This window comes from Rattus norvegicus, chromosome 15, assembly GCF_036323735.1.
Source record: "Rattus norvegicus strain BN/NHsdMcwi chromosome 15, GRCr8, whole genome shotgun sequence".
In the NCBI taxonomy this organism is placed as follows: Eukaryota; Metazoa; Chordata; class Mammalia; order Rodentia; family Muridae; genus Rattus; species Rattus norvegicus.
In genome coordinates, this window is record NC_086033.1 from 23,796,592 (window position 1) to 23,809,821 (window position 13,230).

A 13,230-nucleotide genomic window follows, 5' to 3' on the forward strand; every position below is an offset into this window, starting at 1 on the left:
TAAGGAGGCAAGCAATACCCTAGAAGAAGCAAGAAATTAATCGTCTTGGCAACAAAACAAAGAGAAGAAAAGCACACAAACATAACCTCACATCCAAATATGAATATAACAGGAAGCAATAATCACTATTCCTTAATATCTCTCAACATCAATGGCCTCAACTCCCCAATAAAAAGACATAGATTAACAAACTGGATACGCAACGAGGACCCTGCATTCTGCTGCCTACAGGAAAAACACCTCAGAGACAAAGACAGACACTACCTCAGAGTGAAAGGCTGGAAAACAACTTTCCAAGCAAATGGTCAGAAGAAGCAAGCTGGAGTAGCCATTCTAATATCAGATAAAATCAATTTTCAACTAAAAGTCATCAAAAGAGATAAGGAAGGACACTTCATATTCATCAAAGGAAAAAATCCACCAAGATGAACTCTCAATCCTAAATATCTATGCCCCAAATACAAGGGCACCTACATATGTAAAAGAAACCTTACTAAAGCTCAAAACACACATTGCACCTCACACAATAATAGTAGAAGATTTCAACACCCCACTCTCATCAATGGACAGATCATGGAAACAGAAATTAAACAGAGACGTAGACAGACTAAGAGAAGTCATGAGCCAAATGGACTTAACGGATATTTATAGAACATTCTATCCTAAAGCAAAAGGATATACCTTCTTCTCAGTTCCTCATGGTACTTTCTCCAAAATTGACCATATAATTGGTCAAAAAACGGGCCTCAACAGGTACAGAAAGATAGAAATAATCCCATGCGTGCTATCGGACTACCACGGCCTAAAACTGGTCTTCAATAACAATAAGGGAAGAATGCCCACATATACGTGGAAATTGAACAGTCCCCTATCAATGATGACCTGGTCAAGGAAGAAATAAAGAAAGAAATTAAAGACTTTTTAGAATTTAATGAAAATGAAGGTACAACATACCCAAACTTATGGGACACAATGAAAGCTGTGCTAAGAGGAAAATTCATAGCGCTGAGTGCCTGCAGAAAGAAACAGGAAAGAGCATATGTCAGCAGCTTGACAGCACACCTAAAAGCTCTAGAGCAAAAAGAAGCAAATACACCCAGGAGGAGTAGAAGGCAGGAAATAATCAAACTCAGAGCTGAAATCAACCAAGTAGAAACAAAAAGGACCATAGAAAGAATCAACAGAACCAAAAGTTGGTTCTTTGAGAAAATCAACAAGATAGATAAACCCTTAGCCAGACTAACGAGAGGACACAGAGAGTGTGTCCAAATTAACAAAATCAGAAATGAAAAGGGAGACATAACTACAGATTCAGAGAAAATTCAAAAAATCATCAGATCTTACTATAAAAGCCTATATTCAACAAAACTTGAAAATCTGCAGGAAATGGACAATTTCCTAGACAGATACCAGGTACCGAAGTTAAATCAGGAACAGATAAACCAGTTAAACAACCCCATAACTCCTAAGACCAATGGAATAGAATTGAAGACCCAGAAATGAACCCACACACCTATGGTCACTTGATTTTTGACAAAGGAGCCCAAACCATCCAATGGAAAAAAGATAGCATTTTCAGCAAATGGTGCTGGTTCAACTGGAGGTCAACATGTAGAAGAATGCAGATTGATCCATGCTTATCACCTTGTAGAAAGCTTAAGTCCAAGTGGATCAAGGACCTCCACATCAAACCAGACACACTCAAACTAATAGAAGAAAAACTAGGGAAGCATCTGGAACACATGGGCACTGGAAAAAATTTCCTGAACAAAACACCAATGGCTTATGCTCTAAGATCAAGAATCGACAAATGGGATCTCATAAAACTGCAAAGCTTCTGTAAGGCAAAGGACACTGTGGTTAGGACAAAATGGCAACCAACAGATTGGGAAAAGATCTTTACCAATCCTACAACAGATAGAGACCTTATATCCAAAATATACAAAGAACTCAAGAAGTTAGACCGCAGGGAGACAAATAACCCTATTAAAAAATGGGGTTCAGAGCTAAACAAAGCATTCACAGCTGAGGAATGCCGAATGGCTGAGAAACACCTAAAGAAATGTTCAACATCTTTAGTCATAAGGGAAATGCAAATCAAAACAACCCTGAGATTTCACCTCACACCAGTGAGAATGGCTAAGATCAAAAACTCAGGTGACAGCAGATGCTGGCGAGGATGCAGAGAAAGAGGAACACTCCTCCATTGTTGGTGGGATTGCAGACTGGTACAACCATTCTGGAAATCAGTCTGGAGGTTCCTCAGAAAATTGGACATTGAACTGCCTGAGGATCCAGCTATACCTCTCTTGGGCATATACCCAAAAGATGTCCCAACATATAAAAAAGACACGTGCTCCACTATGTTCATCGCAGCCTTATTTATAATAGCCAGAAGCTGGAAAGAACCCAGATGCCCTTCAACAGAGGAATGGATACAGAAAATGTGGTACATCTACACAATGGAATATTACTCAGCTATCAAAAACAACGACTTTATGAAATTCGTAGGCAAATGGTTGGAACTGGAAAATATCATCCTGAGTGAGCTAACCCAATCACAGAAAGACATACATGGTATGCACTCATTGATAAGTGGCTATTAGCCCAAATGCTTGAATTACCCTAGATCCCTAGAACAAATGAAACTCAAGACGGATGATCAAAATGTGAATGCTTCACTCCTTCTTTAAAAGTGGAACAAGAATACCCTTGGCAGGGAAGAGAGAGGCAAAGATTAAAACAGAGACTGAAGGAACACCCATTCAGAGCCTGCCCCACATGTGGCCCATACATATACAGCCACCCAATTAGACAAGATGGATGAAGCAAAGAAGTGCAGACCGACAGAAGCCGGATGTAGATCGCTCCTGAGAGACACAGCCAGAATACAGCAAATACAGAGGCGAATGCCAGCAGCAAACCACTGAACTGAGAATAGGACCCCCGTTGAAGGAATGAGAGAAAGAACTGGAAGAGCTTGAAGGGGCTCGAGACCCCATATGTACAACAATGCCAAGCAACCAGAGCTTCCAGGGACTAAGCCACTACCTAAAGACTATACATGGACTGACCCTGGACTCTGACCTCATAGGTAGCAATGAATAGCCTAGTAAGAGCACCAGTGTAAGGGGAAGCCCTTGGTCCTGCCAAGACTGAACTCCCAGTGAACTAGACTGTTGGGGGGAGGGCGGCAATGGGGGGAGGGTTGGGAGGGGAACACCCATAAGGAAGGGGAGGGGGGAGGGGGATGTTTGCCCGGAAACCGGGAAAGGGAATAACACTCGAAATGTATATAAGAAATACTCAAGTTAATAAAAAAAAAAAAAGAGATATGCGCTTGGGTGATTTAATCATTGCACCAACATCACACAGTACAGTTACACAGATAAAGGTGTCTATGAGATTGCTGGACAATATAATCTTAGGGAGTGGAGCTGTTGTATGTGGGTTCCATAACTGACACCAAAACATAGCTGTGCAGTGTGTAGATATGCACACAATAAAGATGTGTCTCTAAAATATGTTAACCAGCCCAGGTCTTGTGGAACACCCCTTTCATCCCAGCACTAGGGAAATAGAGGCAGACAGATCTCTGTGAGTTCGAGGACAGCCCAGTCGATATAGTAAGGGATAGGAATGGAGAGATGACTAAAGTCAGACCAGCGATTGTCTAGAACTGAGTGTGTGGCCTGGTGCCCATGAGGCCAAAGGTACTTTGCATGACAATAGGAGTGGTGTGTGACAATTTTCATGGTGGCATTTGCAAAACCTCATTCACTGACTGGACACTTAGGCATGACTCTTTGGTTGATTTTTTTCCCCCTTCTCTTACCCTAAGTACTCAGTAGACTATCTCCTAGATATACAGCATAATGTAAGTGTTTTGGAAATTAAAATAGTTCGCATCGGGGTTAGTGTGTTATGGGATAAAATACCACATGCGAATCAGTGAGAAGAACCAGAAATTGGATTATTTACAAAGCGAGCAGTGCCTTGAGCCAAGAGTGAAAGCCAGAATATAAAATGGGGTCCTTCCACATCCCCTCCCCTCCTCCCCCAGAGCACTTCCTTAGCATAGCAGAAATCTCAGCATGGGGCCATTTGGACCTGCACAAGATACAGTAAGGGTAGAAGCCAGACTTTCTGGGTCTCAAGGGGACCAGCAGATTCTAGCCACCATATGTGCTGAGTTAAGAAGAACCTTCATCCCGGCAGTTCTGATATGGCTCACTGGACGTGAATAAGCATTGTTGACAACATTGTACCCAAGGACCTTGAAGAATTTTTCAATCACTTCTCAGCAACTGTTCTCACCAGTGATGATACTCAGCTTAGCATGCTAAACTTTTTTTGTTTCTGCTCTGTGAAGGCTTACAAGTCTTTTTTTTTCTTCCTTCCATTTTTATTAATTGGATATTTCTTATTTACATTTCAAATGTTATTCCCTTTCCCAGTTTCCTGTCCATCAGCCTCCTAACCCCTCTCCTTCCCCCTCTATCTGGGTGTTCCCCTCCTCTTCCACCCCCTCACTACTGCCCCCCCAATAATCCCCTACACTGGGGGTCCAGCCTTGGCAGGACCAAGGGCTTCCCCTTTCACTGATGCCCCAATAAGGCTATTCACTGCTACCTATGGAGTTGAAGCCCAGAGTCAGTCCATGTATAGTCTTTAGTTAGTGGCTTAGTCCCTGGAAGCTCTGGTTGGCTGGCATTGTTGTTCTTCTGGTGTCGCAGGCCCTTCAAGTTCTTCTAGTCCTTTCTCTAATTCCTCCAACGGGGGTCCTGTTCTCAGTTCGGTGGTTTGCTGCTGGCATTCGCCTCTGTATTTGCTGTATTCTGGCTGTGTCTCTCAGGAGCGATCTATATCCGGTTCCTGTCGGCCTGCACTTCTTTGCTTCATCCATCTTATCTAGTTTGGTGGCTGAATATGTATGAGCCACATGTGGGGCAGGCTCTGAATGGGTGTTCCTTCAGTCTCTGCTCTAAACTTTGCCTCCCTATCCCCTCCTACGGATATTTTTGTTCCCCTTTTAAAGAAGGAGTGAAGCATTCGCATTTTGATCATCCCTCTTGAGTTTCATGTGTTCTAGGCATCTAGGGTAATTCAAACATTTGGGCTAATAGCCACTTATCAATGAGTGCATACCATGTGTGTTTTTCTGTGATTGGGTTACCTTACTCAGGATGATATTTTCCAGTTCCAACCATTTGCCTATGAATTTCATAAAGTCGTTGTTTTTGATAGCTGAGTAATATTCCATTGTGTAGATGTACCACATTTTCTGTATCCATTCCTCTGTTGAAGGGCATCTGGGTTCTTTCCAGCTTCTGGCTATTATAAATAAGGCTGCGATGAACATAGTGGAGCACGTGTCTCTTTTATATGTTGGGGCATCTTTTGGGTATATGCCCAAGAGAGGTATAGCTGGGTCCTCAGGTAGTTCAATGTCCAATTTTCTGAGGAACCTCCAGACTGATTTCCAGAATGGTTGTACCAGTCTGCAATCCCACCAACAATGGAGGAGTGTTCCTCTTTCTCTGCATCCTCGCCAGCATTTGCTGTCACCTGAGTTTTTGATCTTAGCCATTCTCACTGGTGTGAGGTGAAATCTCAGGGTTGTTTTGATTTGCATCTCTCTTATGACTAAAGATGTTGAGCATTTCTTTTCTGTCTCCTTTCCTCTCTTCCATCTCTGTGTGCTCCCTTCCTCTTATGTCCTGATTCTCCATACATTTTTTTTTTACCCTTTATTGACTTATTTCAAGGAATGACCCTGGTAAAGAGTCACCATTTGAATAGGTTCGGCTCGCATAGACTCCTGTATTTGAATGCTTGGCCCATGGAGAGTGGCACTTTGAGGAGGTGTGGCCTTGTTGGAGGAAGTGTGTCACCATGGTCGCTTTGAGGTCTCTATGCTCAAGCTATGCCCAGGGTAGCATTCCAGGGCCTCTTCCTGGCTGACAGGGGAAGGCTAGCCCCTTCTGCTGCCTTTGGGACAAGAAGAAGAACTCTCAGCATCTCCAGCATCATGCCTGCCTTCGCGCTGCCCTGCTCCCCTCTACGATAATTATGGACAGAAACTGTAAACAAACCTCAACTAAATGTTTGCCTTTATAAGAGTTGTCTTGGTCATGGTGTCTCTTCACAACAATGGAAATCTAAGACGACATTTATTCACGAATCAAAATTAACTCTGGGTTTGATCCTTAGCAATGCCCACCCCGACACACACACACACACACACACACACACACACACACACACACACTATTATGAGGGCTGGGACAGTCAGTGGTTCAGTGCTTGTCTAACTTGTACAGGGATGTGTGTTTGAAAACAATAAAATGAAATCTAAACGGCCAGGCATAGTGGTGCATACCTGTAATCCTAGCACTTGGTAGTTTAGACAGGGTCATTATAAGCCGAAGGCAAGCCTAGGCTACAAACAGCCATCCTATCTAAATGACAATAAGAACAAACCATTCTGCAAGTGTAGGCGCTGGTTTATTTAACTACCAATCTCACGCGTACGAAAGAGCTGACCCTCAGTCAGTGTACTGCAAGGGCAGCATCGTCGAGATGGCTTGATTCATGGATTGAATTGTCACCTCAAGTCAATACACACCAACCAAACGGTCTAGCTAATTCATGAATGAACGCCTTGAATCAACTCGCCCAAAGAACACAGCTGTCCTCAGATTGTCCTCCCGAGGCACCTTCAGGTTTGCGGCTCTGAGTAGTGAACACCAGCTAGGACCAGTCCACCAAGCAGTCACAGTGCTGAGTAAACTAGCTGATGAGGGAAGAAGGGTAGATGATAAGGGTCGCCTTTGTGTTTCTTTGGTTGGGATTCTTAAGTCAAAGGATGGTAAGACGGAAAGCACAGTCAACTTTGAGACAGACATAAAAACTCTGCAACTCTCCAGAGAGAGAGAGAGAAAGAGAGAGAGAGAGAGAGAGAGAGAGAGAGAGAGAGAGAGAGAGGAAGGAGGAGGAAGAGGAGGAGGAGGGAAGAGGAGAGAGGGAGGGAGGGAGAGAGAGAAAGAGAGAGAGGAGGGAAGGAGGGAGAGAGAGAGAAAGAGACAGAGAGGAGGGAAGGAGGGAGGGAGGGAGAGAGAGAAAGAGAGAGAGAGGGAGGGGGAGAGAGAGGAAGGGAGAGAGAGAGGGAGAGAGAGAGAAAGAGAGAGGGAGGGAGAGAGAGGAGAGGAGGAGGGAGGGAGAGAGAGAGAGGGAGAGAGAGAGGGAGAGAGAGAGGAAGGAGGAGGAAGAGGAGGAGGAGGGAAGAGGAGAGAGGGAGGGAGGGAGAGAGAGAAAGAGAGAGAGAGGAGGGGAGGAGGGAGAGAGGGAGAGAAAGAGAAAGAGACAGAGAGGAGGGAAGGAGGGAGGGAGAGAGAGAAAGAGAGAGAGGAGGGAAGGAGGGAGAGAGGGAGAGAGAGAAAGAGAGAGAGGAGGGAAGGAGGGAGGGAGGGAGAGAGAGAGAAAGAGAGAGAGGGAGGGGGAGAGAGAGGAAGGGAGGGAGGGAGAGAGAGAGAGAAAGAGAGAGAGAGAGAGAGAGAGAGAGAGAGAGAGAATATGGATGGCTTCCAATGCATAGAGTAGCTGTGGCACAGAGAAGGTTTTGACTCCCAGTTTTCCCTCAGCATCTGAAGGCTCCCAGAGAAGCTTACAATTAGGGAGAGAAAAACCTTTGAGAACTTATTCTAAAGGGGTTATTTTGGGGAAAGTGTAATTGAAAGAAATCGCGGCCAGTTGGTTTAGAATTTGCTCATGTAAAATGCATGCCTTCCGCAATGCACAAAGGGTTCCTGTTATAAGCCTCTCTGGTACCAGCGAGGAGAATTGGTCCACTGGCAAATTTATTGAGGGATTTCTCAGCTTAAGTACTATTTGTCTGTGAAATCTTTTGCAGATGGTAAAGTTATTTTAGTTCACGGCGATGTCCTCCGCATTTGTAAAACAGAGAGAAGGAAAATCCTAGGCATGTGAGGCCAAGAAGTAATTACACACTGTCCAGAGAGTCTGAAGGAAGCCGTAATATCCAGTCGACATCAATAACCCTTACTTAAAAGTAAAAAAAGAATATATCCCAAATAAATAATCTAATGTTTCAGGGCATCAAGAGGGAAAACAAAAGAAGGGAAAGAGAAAGGAAGGAAGGAAGGAACAGAGGGAGGGAGGAGGGTAGAGAGAAGCAGAAGAGGTAGGAGAGAAGGGAAGAGTAAGGTAAGACAGTACTCTCACTTTAAAAGGAGATGTTCAGGAAAATAGAGCCCACTCATCTGCCACCAAAAGCATCAACTTTCAGCACACAGTCACTGAACCTGGGTAGGAGTCCATCTGTGGGCCGTACGTACTGTTGACCAGAAAAAAAAATGTCATTCTGAAACCTCAGTTTGATGTCTCATCACCAGGAAACCAACTGACCTGGAGGGTCAAGGGTGTCATTTGTCTTAAGAGACTCCAAGAGCCGTGGAGGGAGAAGTAAGTTCCAAGCCCCCAATGCTGAATGAAGAAAGGAGAGCGGAGGATCTGCCTCTCATCAGGAACTACAGGCTCAGAGTTCCAGGAGCTAACAGTGACATAGAGCATGCGGCTTGGGTGCTCATTCCACTTCAGAGACAGCTCCCGGAGGTCAGGGGTCAGGGGGTGGACACACCATTCTCCCTACTGGCAATGAAAACAATAGACAAGAATTAAAGGGAGCTTTACTTTGGGAGGCTAAGTAACGTGTGGAGGTCAGAAAAGCAGAGGCAGAGTGGGATGGTACCCACCAGAAGACCACGGTTCTCACCTCTGCCGTCCCGTGTATGGGCAGAGGCAACAGATCCTCTTCCCCATCTTTCACAGAGATGGTTAGCTGCTTTTCATTCCCAGAGTCCCTTGCAGTTCACTTCTCTTACTTTCTCCCTGCCCCTACATGACAGTGTGAGAGCGGCAGCTCCTCCATGGATTCTGCAGAGAAGTAAGTAAATCAATGCCTGTCATCCCAAGAGCTTTTTCCTGCAGCAAAGGCCCAGAGCTCTGAGACGCAGAGGGGATGCAAAGGGTAGGTATGGGAGCAGAAGCGAGCCATTAGCATGTGAGACGCAGGATGCACATCTCTGCTTACCAAGGGGTTTCTCTGTGGCCTTATCTTGGCAACTCTTCTGGGTTTCTTTTAATGTAGAAAGAAAGTTGTTGGAAGCAGAGAGCTAAAGAAGACTCTGAAGTGATTGGACATAGCCAAGAGGCTAAGAGTTTTCAGCTAACAGGAGGGACGGGGAGAGAGACATTATTTACACTGTCCCAAACCCTAGGAGAGAATCTGATCTATGCATTTGTTTCTATCTGGATAGATAATGCCTCAGTCTGGAGAAGGACGAATCCAACAGTAATGTCTTGGAAGCTAGACCATTGCAAAGCCAACGGAAAGAAACCTTGTTTTACTCTATTGTCTGAGTTTGTAGTTACACACGGAGGAAACACACCTACTACCCATTAGGTAGTTGCAAAGGTAAACGGACTGTCATGGTGCACGACGAGACACAAAGCCTGTCAGCCATTAAACATAAGGAACACATGCACTGACATCAGATTCCTCCTGGAAGAGGGTAATGGCTGACTGTTGGTCAGAACTGACCTGAGGGCCCAGCACAAGCTACTAGAAGCCTGGAGCTGCTCAGCCCTTGTCTCTGTCCAACACTGCGTCAAGACCTGGCCCCGCCCCCATGTCTCAAAATTCCCTTCAAGCTTTTTTTTTTTTTTAATTAACTTGAGTATTTCTTATTTACATTTCGAATGTTATTCCCTTTCCTGGTTTCCAGGCAAACATCCCCCTAATCCCTCCCCCTCCCCTTCTTTATAGGTGTTCCCCTCCCCATCCTCCCCCCATTGCCACCCTCCCCCCAACAATCACGTTCACTGGGGGTTCAGTCTTAACAGGACCCAGGGCTTCCCCTTCCACTGGTGCTCTTACTAGGCTATTCATTGCTACCTATGGGGTCAGAGTCCAGGGTCAGTCCATATATAGTCTTTGGGTAGTGGCTTAGTCCCTGGAAGCTCTAGTTGCTTGGCATCGTTGTTCATAAGGGGTCTCAAGCCCCTTCAAGCTCTTCCAGCTTTAATGAAGTGCCCTGTGCTGTTTTAAGAGCTCACTGAGCCCGTTTGCTCAGACCTGTAAATTGTCCTTTTCACGCATCATGTTGGTAGCATTGTCTTTATAATGAGGTCCACCTCATTCGTTTGGTAAGCCTCAACCTTTACCCAGGTATTTGGTTAACGTTCCTCCATAGGAACATCCTGGGTCAAAACAGGATATCCAGTGCCTTAACTCAACCCAAAGCAGTTCTTCATTCAAGAAACCAACTAGTGGGTGGGTGAGGAAACGGCTTATGTACTGCGGTTCTTCCAGAAAACGTGACTACAGTTCAGGGCACCCGTGTTAGGCAGAACACAGCCACCTGCTACCTGAGCGCCAAGAGCTATGGCGCCCTCTTTTGGCCTCCACAGGCACTGCACTCAAGTGTGCAAACACATAGACACATATATGCATAATTAAAGAGTAAAACAATCTCTAAGATAAAAAAACTAGATTTTTAAAAAATGTTCTTAAGGATGTGGAGTGAAGCATGTTCCTCAAGTAATCAAGCAAAACCAGGTAAAAGTTGGGAATTTATTCGTGTTGGCATCCAAAACTTATCCAGTAGTCCTTAGCACAGTACTTTCCATAGGCTTTCTTCCTTCTTTTTTTTTCTAAAGTTTGTGTAAATCTAAGAAAGTCTAATAGAAAAAGTGAGAGTAGCTGAGGTTTTGGGTTAATCCTTGTATGTATCTCTTGCCCATGTCATACATGATACACTACAGACGCCCTAAAGATCACAGCCTAGGCTACGCCCTTGTTTTCAGATAAGTTTGTGATTATGTATTAGCATCTTAAAAATTGCAAACAGGAAGGAAAGAAATGCAACACATCAATGTTTCTTAGATGCAGTAAAAGTAGCTGTTTATCCAGTGTTTGCCTCTGCTTTGTGCATTGATTCTTCTATAAACGTTTTATTGATTCCTCATGGATTTCACAGTCCCACTCATCTCCCTGTCCCTTTAAATCCACCCTCTGCCCTGGCGGCCTCCCCCTCAAAAAAAAAAAAGATAAAATTTAAAAAAATCTTGTCATGGAAGCTGTAGTGTGCCGTGCCTTGTCACACGGTATATACCCTTTTGTTCACTCCTCTTTGCTTGCAAATGTTCATTGCAATGAGTCGTTGGCCTCGGTTTCAACACCTCTGGCTTCTGTTACACTATCAACACTGAAACCTCACTGGGAGTCCTCTTGGATATCCTGTTGCTGATTGTGTCATGGAGATCCTGCCGCTTTGAATCTGTATCACCAGCCCTTACACATGTTCCAGCAGTTCATAGATGGGGTAGATGTTGGGATGGACTAATTCAAAGCCCTGGCCAGCCTACCAGCTCGCCCACACCCACACCACCAGGGCGAGCTCTCCAGCACGGCCACAGCTAGCACACCCAGTACCACAATTGGCAGGGGGCAGGGGCAGTGCTCCTGATTTCATGTCCTCTGAGCCAGCTCGCCCACACCCATGCCACCCATGCCACCCATGCCACCCATGCCACCCATGCCACCCATGCCACCCGTGCCACCCGTGCCACCCGTGCCACCCATGCCACCCATGCCACCCATGCCACCCATGCCACCCATGCCACCCGTGCCACCCGTACCACCCGTGCCACCCATGCCACCCATGCCACCCATGCCACCCATGCCACCCGTACCACCCATGCCACCCATGCCACCCGTACCACCCGTGCCACCCATGCCACCCATACCACCCGTGCCACCCATGCCACCCATGTCACCCATGCCACCCATGCCACCCATGCCACCCATGCCACCCATGCCACCCGTACCACCCGTGCCACCCATGCCACCCATACCACCCATGCCACCCATGTCACCCATGCCACCCATGCCACCCATGCCACCCATGCCACCCATGCCACCCATGCCACCCATGCCACCCATGCCACCCATGCACCTCTGCCGCGCTTCCAGGTAAGGTTCAGGAAATGTTCTTTTGAGTGCCGCAGCTGGTGAGGGGCCGGGCCAGCTCTCCCGTGCTCATGACCCAGGGCTGGCTCACCGGCTCCCTCACAACCAGGGTCAGCTATGTGCTGCCCGGGCAAAGGGCGGGGCCAGCTCTCCCAAGTGTGGTGGTCAACAATGGGCAGGACCGGCTCAGTAAAGTGCGTTAGGCAGCAGTCCAGCACAGGGACATCTTCGTGACCTGTGATGGTAACACAGGCCTGAGACATCCACACAACATGGTTCTGATGAGATAGAACCATGAACCCAGACATGGACCCTGGCAGAAGCCTGGGCTAGGACACCACCATGGGCTCAGGTGGTTGTGCAGGTTCCTTATACCTGCCTGTTCCTCACAGCTGTGTGGACTCTCCAGTTCCACCTCTCTCCTCAGCGTATAAACCCCTCAGCGTTGCTCTCTCTCCCATCTCTGCACTGAGGTCTCCTTCTTTCACATCTGTCCATCACACATTCACCCATCCTCGTGATGCCTGCAGTGGGCCCTTGAGTGTCTTTCTTCTAGCCTCCTTGGGCAGATAGGCATTGGTTCTTAATATTGGTGTTTCCAAGATAGTCTAACTTCTTCTTTTCCTTATATTTCAGAAAATGAAGAATGGGGTACAAATAAGGGATTGTGCTTTAATGTCCCCAAGGACATTAGGCAGCAAGAAACTGGTGGTGAAGGGAAGGGCACTCTTTCAAGTTCTGGAATAACATAAAAGAAGTCAGGAAACGTGCTGATGGGTTTTTTCTTTTCTTTTCTTTTAAGATTTATTCATTTATTATATATAAGTACACTGTAGCTGTCTTCAGACACACCAGAAGAGGGCATCGGATCTCTTTACAGATGGTTGTGAGCCACCATGTGGTTGCTGGGAATTGAACTCAGGACCTCTGAAAGAGCAGTAGGGTGCTCTTAACCGCTGAATCTCTCCAGCCCGCTGATGGGTTTTAAATCCATTCAAACACATTACTTTTGTAATTTTAAAAACCTAACAAGTCACTTCAGACTTCAGTTCAAGCCCACACCCCAGTGCTTGCTGATTCTGGCTACCAACAGGCATCAGTGACTGCAGATTACATTCTTCAACTGTGCTTACCCCAGTCAAAGGAAAAGAAGAGTAAGCCAGCTGTCTAGTTTGATC